General features: G+C 38.2%; 1 protein-coding gene across 1 annotated transcript in view; it reads right to left on the bottom strand.

The window, feature by feature from the left end:
• Positions 1-15123, bottom strand: part of NRG3 (neuregulin 3) — a 1088386-nt gene that overhangs the window by 132791 nt on the left and 940472 nt on the right.

Genomic DNA, 15123 nt, shown 5'->3' with positions numbered 1-15123 from the left:
TTATTTTCTGGTACTAAATTATTTTCAGAACTCATGATATTTTATGTAGAATAACTACTTGTTTAACATTAAACTTATCTGAACCTCTATGTTAATAATATGTAGGTAAAGAACTTCTGCATGACAGGCCTTAACCAGGCGCACCTCATCTTCACAAAGAAGAAATAATGATGGGTGTTTTTTCCCCTTTATTTGTTAGATGAGAAAACTGTGGTTCAGTGAGATTAAAATCTTACACATTAGATAGATCCAGGGCACAAATCTGGTCTCTCTGACCCTTTAGCCCTATGACCTGCTAAACTTAACCATACTCCTATCAAGATGAGTGACAGAGGTGTCCGTGTCTGCTCGACATTCCTACGGACAGCAGACCATTTTGAGGTACTAATGTCTGTGATCAACAGAGGGATTAATTGGTTGCTGCTATGTCCAGCCATTCAATCCTAGAGATTTGTTTATTTAAATGGTGCTTTCCTTTAATCATTCAGTTATTCACTTTTTAAATGCATTGCATTATTCAGTGATGATTTCTGTTGTAAGATATACTTCTTAAATGAGAATCAATGAAAAAAAAGTATTGCTACAATTGTGTTTGTTTCCGAACTAATTTCTGGGCTTCCTCTTATGACTTTTCTCTCTTTTTTCTTTATTTTTTTCCTTTTCTCTCTCTCTCTCTTTTTTTTTTCTTTCTTTTTATGGTTACACCTGAAGCATATGGAAGTTCCAGACCAGGGGTTGAATTGGAGCTGCTACGCTACAGCCATAGCAACACCAGATCTGAGCCGTGTTGACCACCTATGCCACAGCTTGTGGCAACGCCAGATTCTTAACCCACTGAGCGAGGCCAGGGATCAAACTCACATCCTCATGGTTTCTAGTCAGGTTCTTAACCTGCCACGCCACAATGGGAATTCTGACTTCTCTATTAGGAATGGTTTTCTTTTTTAAAAATATGCCTTTAGTTATCTTGAGTATTCCAATGCCTTTTTTTTTATTTGTAAATAACACATTTTTAAATTCTATTGTGGTAAAATATATATAACATAAAATTTGTCATTTTGACAATTTTTAAGTGTACAATTCAGTGGCATTAATTATATTCACAATATTGTGTAACTATGACCAGTATATTTCATCACCCCAAAGAGAAACTCTACCGAATAAGCAACACTATCCCATCCAGCCTCAATCCTAGCCCCTGGTAACCTTTAATCTATGTATCTATGAATCTGCATACAAATAGTTCATTTTTAAATGATTAGGACTTACTTTAATTGAGAAATGTCTTTTATATAAAGATGATAATATTTTTAAAAAGTAGATGCGTTTCTTCCTTTCTACTTTTTGTCTGCTTAATATATACTATGATGGTTATCTAGCACACTTCCATGAAAACACAGACTTTGTTCTCCAGTAAATCAGAAATCAGCGGGAGCCCACAGAGAAAAAAGTCTGGAAATTGTTTGTGATAGTGCTATAATGGATAACCAGAAAATGTGCATTGGATGGAACAGCCAAGGACCCATACACTTGCTCCTAGGCGGGAAAGAATGTGCCTCATGAGAGAATGGAGACTGTAAAAAACTTGGCTAGACCATGCTTGGGCTCTTGTGTGAATAAACTCTTCAAGATTGTGTGTACTGAGGACACTAGAGAGAGACTAGAGTCATGATAATTTATAGCAGGGATTTGAGTGAGATTTCCTATCATGAAGGTTAAACTAAGAAAAAATAAGACTGAGAATAAGAAAACTTTTTCATATAGCCAGAACAGCCATGACCCCTAGCCTGGCTGAAAACAAAACAAAGAACCCACAACTTTCTAGTAGAGCTGAGATGGCTCAGAAATGGCTGTCTGGTTGCAGTCTGTTATGTTCACAAGTGTAACCAAAGGTCACTCTTAATTCCTCTCACAAACTTGTCTGGTCCACCTTTGTATGGATGGAGGATATGGGGAAGCAGGCTTTGTGAGTCTAGAGACTGCACTAAGAAATGAGTTGATACACTTGGGGGCACTGAATACTTTAAACCACAATTAATTCATAACCAGTAGAAGAAACAGAAATCAGAATTTGAAAATTATTCAAACACTGAAAGATGAAAGTAGGCTTTTTAGGAAAAAGGACATCTGCATAGCAGAAAAGTCACATCTAATTGTTGGAGTTGTAATTCTCAGAAGTACTGTTAAGCAAGGTGGCATTTATAGTTTTAGATTTTATAGGGAAATTATTTTTATAATAACATTCCTGAAAACTGACATTACTGAAACAAAGTCAGATGTTATTTAAAATTACCCCTTTCTCTCCCTCTCCCACTTTCACAACACACACACACACAAGTATTTCCATTCTTTTATTAAAATTCTAAACACTGTGATTATTGCAGGTTTAAAGATACTGATAGGCTTTGTTAACAGACAAAAGGATTAATGAAAATTCACGAAGAGCATGACAGAAATGCAATTAATTTTGTCAACCGAGTCATACACATAAACCACAATATTTCTCATAACCCTTCACTGTCTACTCCTTAAAGCAAAGCTTTCCTGGGGATATTCAGGCCATTCAGACATTCATGAAAATATAAAAAGGAATGAATCAATTAACCATTCATTTATTCATTCACTCAGCAGAACATGTGTCAAGAACTGTGCAGACTGGGGTAAAAGAGGAGGGGTAAAAGAGGAGGCACACGGTTTATGCAAAAACAGTTTGCTTGGAGTTCCCATTGTGGCTCAATGGTTAACGAATCCAACTAGGAACCATGAGGTTGCAGGTTTGATCCCTGGCCTTGCTCAGTAGGTTAAGGATCCGGTGTTGCCATGAGCTGTGGTGTAGGTTGCAGATGCGGCTTGGATCCCACCTTTTTTTGGCTCTGGCATAGGCTGGCAGCTACAGCTCCAATTCGACCCTAGCCTGGTAATCTCCATATGCCGTGGGAGTGGCCCAAAAATGGCAAAAAAAGACAAAAAATTTAAAAAATAAAAAAAAAAAAAGTTTGATCTTTCCTGTGGCTTGTATTAGAATGTATAATTCCCATCTCTTTTACAATTTAATTGATAGTTATATGTAAAAATTGCAGTTCTTTTGGAATATTGCACCCTTTGATTATACAATAGTGGCTAAGAAATACTGAGAACTCACTATATGCCAGGAACTGCTTAAGTATTAACTCATCTGTGGGGAGCCAAGAAAATGCAGGGACTCAAAAAAAGGACCTTGCCTAATGGCAGCAAAACCTGAAGGCAGGTTCTTAACCAAGAAAGGGAGCTCACCTGAATGGCACAAGCCAAAGGTGGGCTTTTGGTCAGGAAAAAAGCCCACCTGAACGGTACATGCCGAAGGTGGGTCTCTGGTCAGGATGAAAGCCTGCGTGCACAGTACAAGCCGAGCGCAGGCCTCAGGTTACACAGCTCTCATTTTGATGTTGATGGAGAAGAATTGGGGCTTTCCTGTTTGCACTGGAGAACATGGATTGTTTCTCTGGTGACCTAGTCTTTCCTGCTGTTTTATTTGTTATTCAGTTTTCCTCAGTCTTTCCTGATTATTTACTTATTTTTCTTATTATCCATTCTTATTTTCCTGTGGTGATTTGTGATTTAACAAAGTTACAACAATAATATAATAAGAATTTCATCCTGAAGGACTTTCCCCTATTTAAATCCAACTTAGTTAAAACATAGAGTTTATCTATTAACTAGTTATATAGTAAACTTTAGAGTTAGGATTTTTTTTTTTTTTTTTTTTTTTTTTTTGTCTTTTTGCCATTTCTTGGGCTGCTCCCGGCATATGGAGTTTCCCAGGCTAGGGGTCTAATCGGAGCTGTAGCTGCCAGCCTATGCCAGAGCCACAGCAACACGGGATCCAAGCCACATCTGCAAACTACGCCACAGCTCATGGCAATGCTGGATCATTAACCCACTGAGCAAGGCAGGGATCGAACCCGCAACCTCATGGTCCTAGTCGGATTTGTTAACCACTGCGCCACGACGGGAACTCCTAGAGTTAGGATTTTAATGAGGTCCATTGAAGTTAGCCATATCTTATCCAAAAAACCTAGCTATGAGTTTTGTCTTTGATTTTAAAAGCTTTTTAGTGATAGCTAGTTTAATTAAGGTGGTTTATATTTACTTACACTGTCTCCCTGCCATAATGCTTTGAAGATAAGCACCAGTCTACAAACAAAGTTGTAAATGCTAAATTCTTGTGTTTTATGGCCTCTTCAAAGTACTCACTAAGTTCAGTTAAGATAGAGATCTTAAAACAGGATGCATAGCTGCTACACCATGTAATAGTTAACCAATGTACTTTTAACACTGTGATGTAATCTGTAGTGAAAACTGTCTATATAATCATCCACTGTTGCCAATAAAATATAAGCAGTCCAGCGCCCTGAAAGAAGGGACAAAGAGGCTGTCTCCATACGTACATTCGCCCACGCGTACCTCTCCAATCAGGGAAGTGCACGCTCCCTGGCCACTGCATCAAAACATATGAGATAAGATGGTCATTGTCCTCATTTTACAGGTGAGGAACAGAGGCACCAAAGAGGTGAGTAAACTTTCTCAAAACCACACTGTTTTTAAGTAGTGGAAACAGAAGTGAGACTAAGCAGCTTGACTTTCAGCCTCCAGCCATTCTCAGGGTTTACTTACTCTCTCTCTCTATGAAGAAAAAGCTAATTTTTACAAATCTTCAGGTAAGGAGATGTTTAGGGAGGAGTTATTTAATCCACTTAAGAGAACAAATTGTTTTCAAGTATCCTCAGGCACTGCAGAAGCACCACTTAGTTACTGGCTCACCCCTAGTTTATTGATGAAGTGCCCAATAGTAGCTAGGGAGGGGGAATTCCCTCTCTCCAAGGATCCCAACCGGCAAATCATTAACCTCTTTTCACTGGTTCCTACAGAGATTTCTTTATAATGAGCCTGGCCTAATTGAAGTTATTTGCTTCTATGTACAGCGAGGCATATACAGAGCTGTGTCTGAGTATGTGCCAGACATTGAACCAAATAATCTTCAGACTGGCAATACACTTAACAAATGCAGTGGTTCTGCTGCAGACCTCCCTGAAACATGCTTAAGATTTGAGGGATAGGATGTGACTGGGGAGACAATTTAATCATCTATAATGTCAAAAACTCTGGGAAGTTCAAGGCCCACATGTTTCCAAAGTGTTCATGATTCCTTGTACGTGAGCAACTCAAAGCCTCTTATTTGTGTGTTGACAGACAATCAGGGGCTGCCAACAGTTCCTTTAATCCGGGCAGAGCAAGCAAAAACAATCCCTGACTTGATTCCAATCTCAGGACAAGATGAGACAAGTTGCTGTCCATCTTGCGATGATGAACCACTGTAATGCAGCATGCAACAATGCAACATGAATGTGGGTTTCTATGTCACTGCTATATTAAAAGTAACTGAACAAGGCAATTGTAGCATAGAATAGTCCCAAATGTGAAGATTTAAACCTTTGTTCCATGGAATGTGGAAAACATGTTACACTGAAATACTGTCCTAAATCATAAAAAGTTAGCACACTAGCTTAACATCCTCAGGCATCTCCACTCCAAGAATCCCTAAAGACCAACACATGTTGGTCAAGATTCCCTGATAAAGATAAAAGTATATGTTTAACAAGCTAGTATATTGGGGAAGTATTTCCCACTTTGATGTAAGCTACCTTGTCATGAAGCAACTTGTGGGATGAGTGATCTATGGTCCTTGCTCTGAGAAATATATGCCATATAAGTGTGGTGGAAACTAGCCACTCAACTGTAAAATATGTCAGTTTTAAATGATTTATCTTAATATATGAACTGAAATCTATCACTCTGCAGATTCCACCCTCAGATCCTTGTCAAACAACTTTTCAATGACGACACTTTATGATGAGGTTGTCTATCATCTAAGAAGACTAAATTGGATTTATGAAGATGGTAAACTGTGTCTTGAATGCTTGCTGACCCCTAACACATGAACTTACCATTCTCTGGTAGTTTCTAGAATCCCTGTAAAGAGATGTAACTGTCTCATGCTTCAACAGTGGGTCCTTGTATTCTGCTTGCTCCCAGATAAGATCGTGGACAAGGTGATAAGATGTCACACATCAAGACATTGTCATGTAGGTCTCAGTTTATTATATCAAGACAGGCAAACTAGGAAAGGCTGGGATAGACTCTAAGTTTTCTGATTAGAAGGACAAGGGCTAAGGATGGACTTGGCTGTGATTGTTGAGGTAAGCTAAAGTCTAGAAGCAATACATGGGATCCACAGAATGTATACCTTTTAAAAAGATGACAGGGTCATAGTATGAGAGAATAGGCTCACCCCCAGACTACCAGAGCATATAACTGTGCACTAGAGGGGAGTGACTCTTGGTAGTCACCAAAAGAATGTGACTGCTTGGGAGCAAAGAACAGCCATACCTCAATCTCTCAGGCCTTGTTCCCACAACAGGGATGGTAGGAGAGCTGGCAAGGGTGTGAGCACATGCCTGGAGGGTGAGGAAGGAAAGGCCCCTTCCAGGCACTGCCTTCAGTTCTATCATGTTGTCAGAAAAGGGGTGGGGAGATATTATCAGATTATCCTTTTTCCAGCTACTTAATGCATGAGTTTGGATATGAACTCAGGTTAGATTCTAACCTCTGTGCTCCTTTAGTTAAATATACTAGCTTGTTAAACATATACTTTTATCTTTATCAGCACATGTATATATTTGATCTTAAAATTTATACAGGTTCCTGAATAAAATCTGGATAGTAAAAAAAAAAAATCATACTAATAAAAATAAAATGATACACTTCTTATTACATTTTAAAGGTAGTTCTTGTTAAATTTTTATTCCAGTTCTTTCTAGGTTCTCTCTGTACATGTAAAATAAATTTAAAGTCAATTTTATGCAAAAATCGCCTTGCATCATGGGCCTACATCAGAGGACTCTCTGTGGCCATTTGGCTATATAATCCCAATCTCCCTTTAACTTCCACCACATCAGGACTGACAGCTCTTTTTACTGTTGAGAGTAAGGCCTGGCATTATTACAGTGACCAGCCCCATACCAGACAGGTCATCATTCATGGAGATGCAAAACCACTTTTCCAGAAAGCACATACTCCCTTCCCCCTTTCATGGCCCTTGCAATGAAACATCACCTCTTACTTTTTCTTCACAAAAGCTCATGACTGATTCCTCTTGAGCGGAGACATCTCTATTTTACATTCCTCCCTTAGTCTCTTAATAAAAATATTCATTTGAATTAAAGGAGGAAATGCAAGAAGCTATGGAGACTGCCGTGTATGTTCATGCAGTGCAAACTCAAGATGGGCATTCTGGAGATCCCATTGTGGCTCAGCGGGTTAAGAACCCAACTAGTATCCATGAGGATGCAGATTTGATCCCTGGCCTCACTCAGTTGGCTAAGGATCTGGTGTTGCTGCAAGCTATGGGAAGTTATACATGCAGGTCAGATCCCTATCCTGTGTGGCTGTGGCGTAGGCCGGCAGGTGCAACTCCGATTTCACCCCTTACAGTGGAATTTCTATAGGCTGCAGATGTGGTTTTAAAAAAGAAAGAAAGAAAAAAGATGGGCATTCTGCTGCGTAAAATCAATTCTCAAATCAGAGTTACAACTGAGATTATGAGTTTAGACAACTCCTCAAAGACTAATCTTGCCTAAATAGCTTTTGGAATTTTCCAGGGGAAACATCCTAGAGCATTAGATTTAACACTGATTGCATGTTCACAATGACTGATTAAAGAATTAAATAAGAATTACTATGGTACAGAAGAACCCTTCATTCAAATATTACTTTTTTGGTTATATAATTAAAGATAGTAAATTTATAGAGGGGAATGCTCTAGGGGTTCATGCTCCAGAAACTTGCCAGTACTTTTCACATTTTATCAACTTTCTCAACTCTCAGTGTGTTCTCACTGGACACTGCTGCACACATTATGTCACATAACTTTAAAAATTAGCCTGTGAAGTATTTATCTTTTTTTGTCTTTTTGCCATTTCTTGGGTGGCTCCCGCGGCATATGGAGGTTCCCAGGCTAGGGGTCGAATTGGAGCCATAGCCTCCGGCTTACCCCAGCAACGCGGGATCCGAGCCACATCTGCAACCTACACCACACAGCAACGCCAGATCCTTGGCCCACTGAGCAAGGCCAGGGATTGAACCTGCAATCTCAGGGTTTCTAGTCGGATTCGTTAACCACTGAACAACGACGGGAACTCCCTAGAGTGTATTGTTACTGAGCCCCACTTAATAGCTGAAGGTAGAAAGCTTCTGTGAAAAACCAAAGGCCGTATTTATAGATCCCTATATTCTGAAGGTGGAAAACTATTTTAAATCCCAGGAGCGAAGAGTGATTATTTCTTTTGCTAACTGATTTATTACTCCAGCCTATCAAAGTCTGACATTTTGCTTATGCTCAATAAATATTTATTGAATGAGCAAAATGCCATCTGAATCAGCCCCTTTGCCCACTGCATGTGATATTTTGAATTTCTTCAGAGCACATTTAGCCTATTTTCTGTCACCTCCATTTTTCAGGATTCTAAGGAACATGACACCTCTGGGTTCATCTCTTTCAATACTGAAAAAATGATATACATAAATGTTTCTAGAACCACTTCCCCCAAATCAAAGTACTACATTTAATTACTACTTACAAGAGTCTACAATTATGGAGTCCAAAAATCACCAGATTATTATCTGAAAGGGTCCAACATATGCATATCTTTGCCATATAATTTTTGTATGTAATTTAGGATTCATTTGAACAAGTGGTTAGTTATCAAGAAAAGTATTAAATTTTCCATGGTAATTAAAATACTATATGTGTTATTTAAGAATTTACTTCTTAATAATGCCAAGCCATTTAAGCAATCTTTGAAATAGTTGTTTTGTACACTTTTACAGATTGTTACTTTTCAACTTCAATCCATTTAATTTCAAAAAAGACATATGGAAGATTAAGGTTAGTAGATGGAAGGATTATAGTAAAATAGGGAAAATTCTACTCAGAAAAGAAATATAGGAAAGAAGTACATTGTAATCAGTGTCATATGTATTTTCAGTTGACATGCTAATTAATTAAAGCCTTTGTAAACAAACCATTTTAGTACTATGCTTTTAGTCGTAATCCTAAATTCAAAATTTCAATGGCTTTGTGATGAATACTAATAAAGAAAATGGTGGACATATTTTAAGAAACATTGCTCTGGAATACTACTCAGCCACAAAAAGAACAAAATAATGCTATTTGCAGCAACATGGATGGAACTAAAGACTCTCAAACTATGTGAAGTAAGTCAGAAAGACAAAAGGCAAATACCACATGGTATCACCTATACCTGGAATCTAATATGCAGCACAAATAAACCATTCTATAGAAAAGAAACTTATGGACTTGGAGAACAGACTTGTGTTTGCCAAAGGGGAGGGGGAGGGAGTGGGATGGACTTGAATCTGGGGTTAATAGATGCAAACTACTGCATTGGGAATGGATAAGCATGAGATCCCGCCGTACAGCACTGAGAACTATATCTAGTCACTTGTGATGGAGCATGTTGGAGGATAATGTGAGAAAAAGAATGTATACATGTATGTGTGACTGGTTACTTTGCTATACAGTAGAAAATTAACAGAACACTGTAAACCAACTATAGTGGAAAAATAAAAACCATTTTAAAAAAGAGAAAGAAACATTGCTGTAAAATGTACTACCCTAAGCAAAAAACAAAGACAACTACCTCCCACCTCCCAAAAGATGACAGCTTTGGTAGCCTGAAGATTCCCAAAAAGGTATATTCTGCTTCCCATCTGCCAAAGACAAAGGACAAAAGAGGAAGATGAGTCAGGAGATCTGTATGAGGTAGAACATTCTTGGTTCTGGACTAATTGTCCAAGGTATTTATCTGGAAGATACAAATGAAGTGATGTAATGGAGCTGGCAAAAAAAAAAAAAAAAAAAACAAAAAAAAAAAAAACGAAAAACTCAGTAATGATGAAGGAAGAAAAGAGTTAAGTCCATGCCAAGAAACTAGCAAAGGTAATTCAAACTAAGAGTCATGTTAATGTCATAATCAGGAAGAGGTACTTTGAGGTTAGGAGACAGGAAAATGGGTAGCAGCTGAGAAAGTAAAATTTACGATAGGCTAGGACAACTGTTACAGAACTAAGGCCAAAACCAAATGTGTGTATTGAAAGTTTATCCTTAAGTGATGCCTAACGCCATGAAGATATGGTGTGAGACAAGGCACACCTGACACTTTGGTTTTTCCTTCTGGTTACCACTCTTTAGGTTGGGCTCATATTTTGTGGCAGGAATTGTGGCCTCTGAAGGGCAGGCTTGCCCACTGTCAATGCCTCTGGCTTTGTTTGCTCTATTTTAACAAAGGTATTTGTACAAAAAATATATATTGCATTACAAAAATTCCTCAAATGTAGAAAGCAGCTGGCTATTTAAAGGTTTTCTGTAGGAAATCTCTTAAATAATGAAGAAGTCAACACCCCTTTTTCTAACTCTATAAAAATTCTATTCTGCCAGATAGAATTTCACAGATAGGCCCAGACGCACACATTTCATGTTTTTATTCTAGCCATTACACTAGCCTTGAATATCTTTCCTGAGGGACACTCAAGTATTCATCCTAGGAACTCATTCTTTGTTTGATCTGTTTTTTTTTTTTTGTCTGGCAATCTCACTTCGTCCCAGACTATGTTCTCTATCTAGGAAGTAGTAAATGCTCAGAGCATTTTTGTTGACTGACTCCACAAATGGATGGATAATGAGTGAATAAATAAATCTATTATTTGTTTAAATGCACATATTCATGGTGCCTATTTGGTACTGTGCTCTGAAAATGACACATAAAATGAGGCAGCTGGGAAGAAAATGTAGCAACCCTATGGTTTCTATTGTTAATTATATTTTTTTGCTTCTTTCTGACAAGTTAACACATTCCAATACTGGGAAACATTTAATTTAATATTTAATGCTGTAATTTTTTTATTAAAGCACTGGTATGGGAATAGTTTCATAGCTTACGATCCTTATGCTGGATATTTCTATTACTAAGTTTAAAAGTCATATCAATTTAGACTTATAAATCCCTGAACACCTGGGAATACTTGATAATGAGCACAACAGATGACATACTCGGGCTCACTAATGGATTAATTTATTACTTTTTCAGACTTAAAATGTAGCAATAGGATGAAACTTTTTCTTCCCTAAATGCATAATCAGCTGAGGGTGTTATTTGCTTCATTTAAATGCAAAGAGCAATTCTTCTTTTGCTACCTGCTTCCTAAATGTATTACATAGTTAATAACATAAGGACTAATGTAAGATTCCTTTATTTAATAGAAATAAAGAAATGGAAATTAAACTAGTAGAGCCTTTTCCCAATAATGGCTTCCCCCAGAGTACCTGGATTATTCTTCGTAGTGGAGCAAAATCAGGGAAAGTGTCTTTATTAAAATAATGGAAGAAACTATTACCTAATTTTGCCTATAATTAGCTGGGCACGTAGTGGAATGCTGGTACTTTAAAGCGCTCATCCTCAACTTCCCACTACATTCTTCTACAGTCTTGATAACTCTTTTGATGTTTTCTAGATACGTGGATAAAAATAATAACTCTGCAGGGCATCCTATTAGTGAGATAACCTTTTCAAAGTGCTCTGCAGATGTCAAAAATTGATTATGGATGCATTAAGAAAATTCTAAATTTTATATCACTTAGATTATTAGCAAGGCAAATGAATAGAGTCTACAATATTATTCCTCGAATCTACCATCTACAAACAATAAACTTGAGAGTCCAGATGATATCCTGCTTGCTCATCCTCCTGGTATCCTTTCTAGGGATACCAGGAAACTGAGACTCAGAGAGACTGACAAATGTGCTCAAGATGGGAAGTATCACATTTCATCAAACCTTGCTGCTGTCACCCACAGAAAATGGTCTACCTTGTGCCATGTAACTCAAACACTCATGATTTATCCCCACCCCAACTTCTCTAGCCCCCACCTCCACATTCCCTCTCTGATTCCAAAGCCTCACCTTGCTTGTGTGCAGTATGGTTAACTTTATTCATTCATAACAAGTCACTTCAAATAAAACCAGTTCTGGAATGCATATCTTCTCCCATATAATGTCTCCAATAGTAATAGTCTTTCAGGAGTTCCTGAGGTGGCTCAGTGGTTAACAAATCTGACTAGGAACCATGAGGTTGTGGGTTCAATCCCTGGCCTCACTCAGTGGGTTAAGGATCTGGCGTTGCCATGAGCTGTGGTGTAGGTCACAGACATGGCTCGGATTCCACATTGCTGTGGCTTCGGCGTAGGCCAGTAGCTATAGCTCCGATTAGACCCCTAGCCTGGGAACCTCCATATGCCATGGGTGCGGCCCTAGAAAATGCAAAAAGACAAAAAAAATAGTATTTCATGGAATCTTTTTACTTATTACTTTAAGGTTCATTACATACTATCGCAGTTCTTTGTTTACTTCCCCCAAATGACTATAAGCTACTTAATTAAAAAAAAAAGCCATTCTTAGTGTGTCTTCTATTTTTCTTTTTAGGGCAATAGCTGCAGCATATGAAAGTTTCTGGGGCTAGGGGTCAAATATGAGCCATATCTGTGACCTATACCACAGCTTGTGGCAATGCCAGATCCTTAACTCACTGAGTGAGGCCAGAGATTGAACCTGCATCCTTATGGAGACAATATCAGTTGTCACTTTAACCCACTGAGCCACAATGGGAACACTTTATGTTATAAATTCTAGGACAATTCCTGGTACAGAGAGAGCATTTGAGTAAATAAGGAAAACCTAAATAGCTGCATGGATTTTTGAAGTTTTACTCAATGTGATCTCCATTTCCAATGATTCCTTTTATTATTCAGTGCATCCTCTCCCACTGATTTAGGGAAGGGAGGTCTCAGCTATTTAAAAAAAAAAAAAAAAAGGTTGTGAGTTGCAAAATCCTTAGTCAGAAGGAATTGAAATATAAAATGTTATATTTGATGGTACACACAAAGAACCCATCTCCTCCTGCAGATTAATATGTTGAAAAGTTTCTAGGCAAAGAAATGGAAGAAGGCCAAAAGGCCTGGGAGGGGACCTTCAGAAAGAAACACACACACTGCTTCTGCCAAACTATGAACTTCTTACTACTCCCTCTGTTCAACTAGAGGAGGTGAAACGGGTTTCCAAATAGAGCTGCCTTGAACTTGTTAACTACAGTCCTTGGAGGCAGTTAGACCACAGAGCACCAGGCCCACTGCTCTCCCAACCTCAGCTTTACACTGAGGGATGGAATGCCTAGAGGGTCCAGAGAGATGACCCACACATATGTCAAGGTAGGAAGCAGCTAAGCAGGCTAAGTTATTCCCCATGCACCTGACAGGCACAATCATTGAGAGCCTGACAAATGAGCTAGCATGTTGGGGAGACTACAGGATGCAGCAATGGAATCGGTGGACTGAAAACAGAGTAAGGAGGACATCTCGGTAGATGCCGGAGTGAATAGATAAGGACTTAGGGGATTTGCCCATCTGCAACCTTTTGCTGCTCCACCAATGCCGGGGCACTGGATAGATCACAACATTTCCCAAAACTCTGACGCCAACCACAGGGAACAGGAATAAAGGATGAACTGAGACTACACTTTTCTCTAACAGAATGAAATGGAACTTGAAACAGAAAATAAGGACATTTAAATTAACAAAGGTAATAACATAGCTTAAATTTTTTGAGTGCTTATTCTAAGCAGCCAGTTGTCTATAGAATTTGTATACCTTAATTCATTTAAAACCTATAGCAAGTTTTTTGAAGTAGTTACTGTTTAATTGTTATGTTATAATGAAACAGATACATAGAGGTTAACTAGATACTTTAATTTGTGACTAACTGGAATTCAAAACTAGGTTTAAAGTATTTACTCTCTGAACCTACCACACAAATGGCCTTTTATACTCATCTACTCTGTTTTTAGTAGGACTGAGATTGGTTACTGCTACAAAATTCAGAAGGCTGATTAACTTATATTACAAAATTAGATATTATTACACTGAACCCAATATTTCCATGTTATCCTTAAATTTTACTTTATATTTTTTCTGTCTTCAATTGTTATTTCTTGCTCTTGCAAAAACAGGAATATATATATAAAATAAGGTAATTTGTATGATAACAAAATATCTAAGCAGCTAGGTGCAAAGAGATTTTCAACAAATTTTGTAGGATTTCAAGCTGTGTAAGTACTTACAATTGAATTATTCTTATTATGCATTTGCTGTTATTAAACCAAACATTTTTACTTGGTTGATGTCAAATCAGCTTGAATTTTTGTTTTAAGTTATTTTGCTTTTCTATATATTAATAGACAGATGTAAATCCTAGATAAAGTGTTCAAAGCCATAGGAGATTTAAATGATGACATTTCCCCCCTCATTCACTCTGAGCCTTCTCTAAGGAAAATGAAATTCATTTGCTTCATTGCAGGGACTACATTGTGACCACAGTTCATCAAAGTCCAGAGATGTCACTCAAAGAAATGAGTAAGAGGAATAAGTTGTGTAATGGCTGATGACCCCACCATTCCGGATGGGGACACGACCGCAGGCAGCAAGCCAAATCCTCCTATACACCAACATCATCTATCCCTTCCAGCTGTAATGTTCAGTTCCCCCTGCTGACTGCTTCTCTGAAGTGGAAACATACTGCAGCATCCTCCGTGGATCTGGACTCCATTTCTCTGTCCAGCTTTCCTTTGTATCTGTGATGCTTCACCTGACCTTTCACTTGCCGAGCGCATCTCATCCTCCACCATCTTTCTGGCTCAAGCCAGCTGCATCTCTCACCTAGCAGGTTTCACCACCAGAGCCTCCTCCCTGATGTCTTTGCTTCCAACTTTGCTCCCACCTACAGTCTCTTCCCACACAGCAGCAAGAGAGAACCTTTTCAATTTTACATCACATCACATTATTTCTTGGCTCAAAAATCCCTCCTGAGGCTTTCTATGTCACTCAGAATAGAAACCAAAGTTATCATCAAAATAAAAAAAATGGACCTATACAATGTATATCTCCATTAGCTCTCTGATT

Source organism: Sus scrofa, chromosome 14 (assembly GCF_000003025.6).
Source record: "Sus scrofa isolate TJ Tabasco breed Duroc chromosome 14, Sscrofa11.1, whole genome shotgun sequence".
In the NCBI taxonomy this organism is placed as follows: Eukaryota; Metazoa; Chordata; class Mammalia; order Artiodactyla; family Suidae; genus Sus; species Sus scrofa.
Note: the sequence above shows the minus strand (reverse complement) of the source record. Positions and strands in the feature narration are given on the sequence as shown.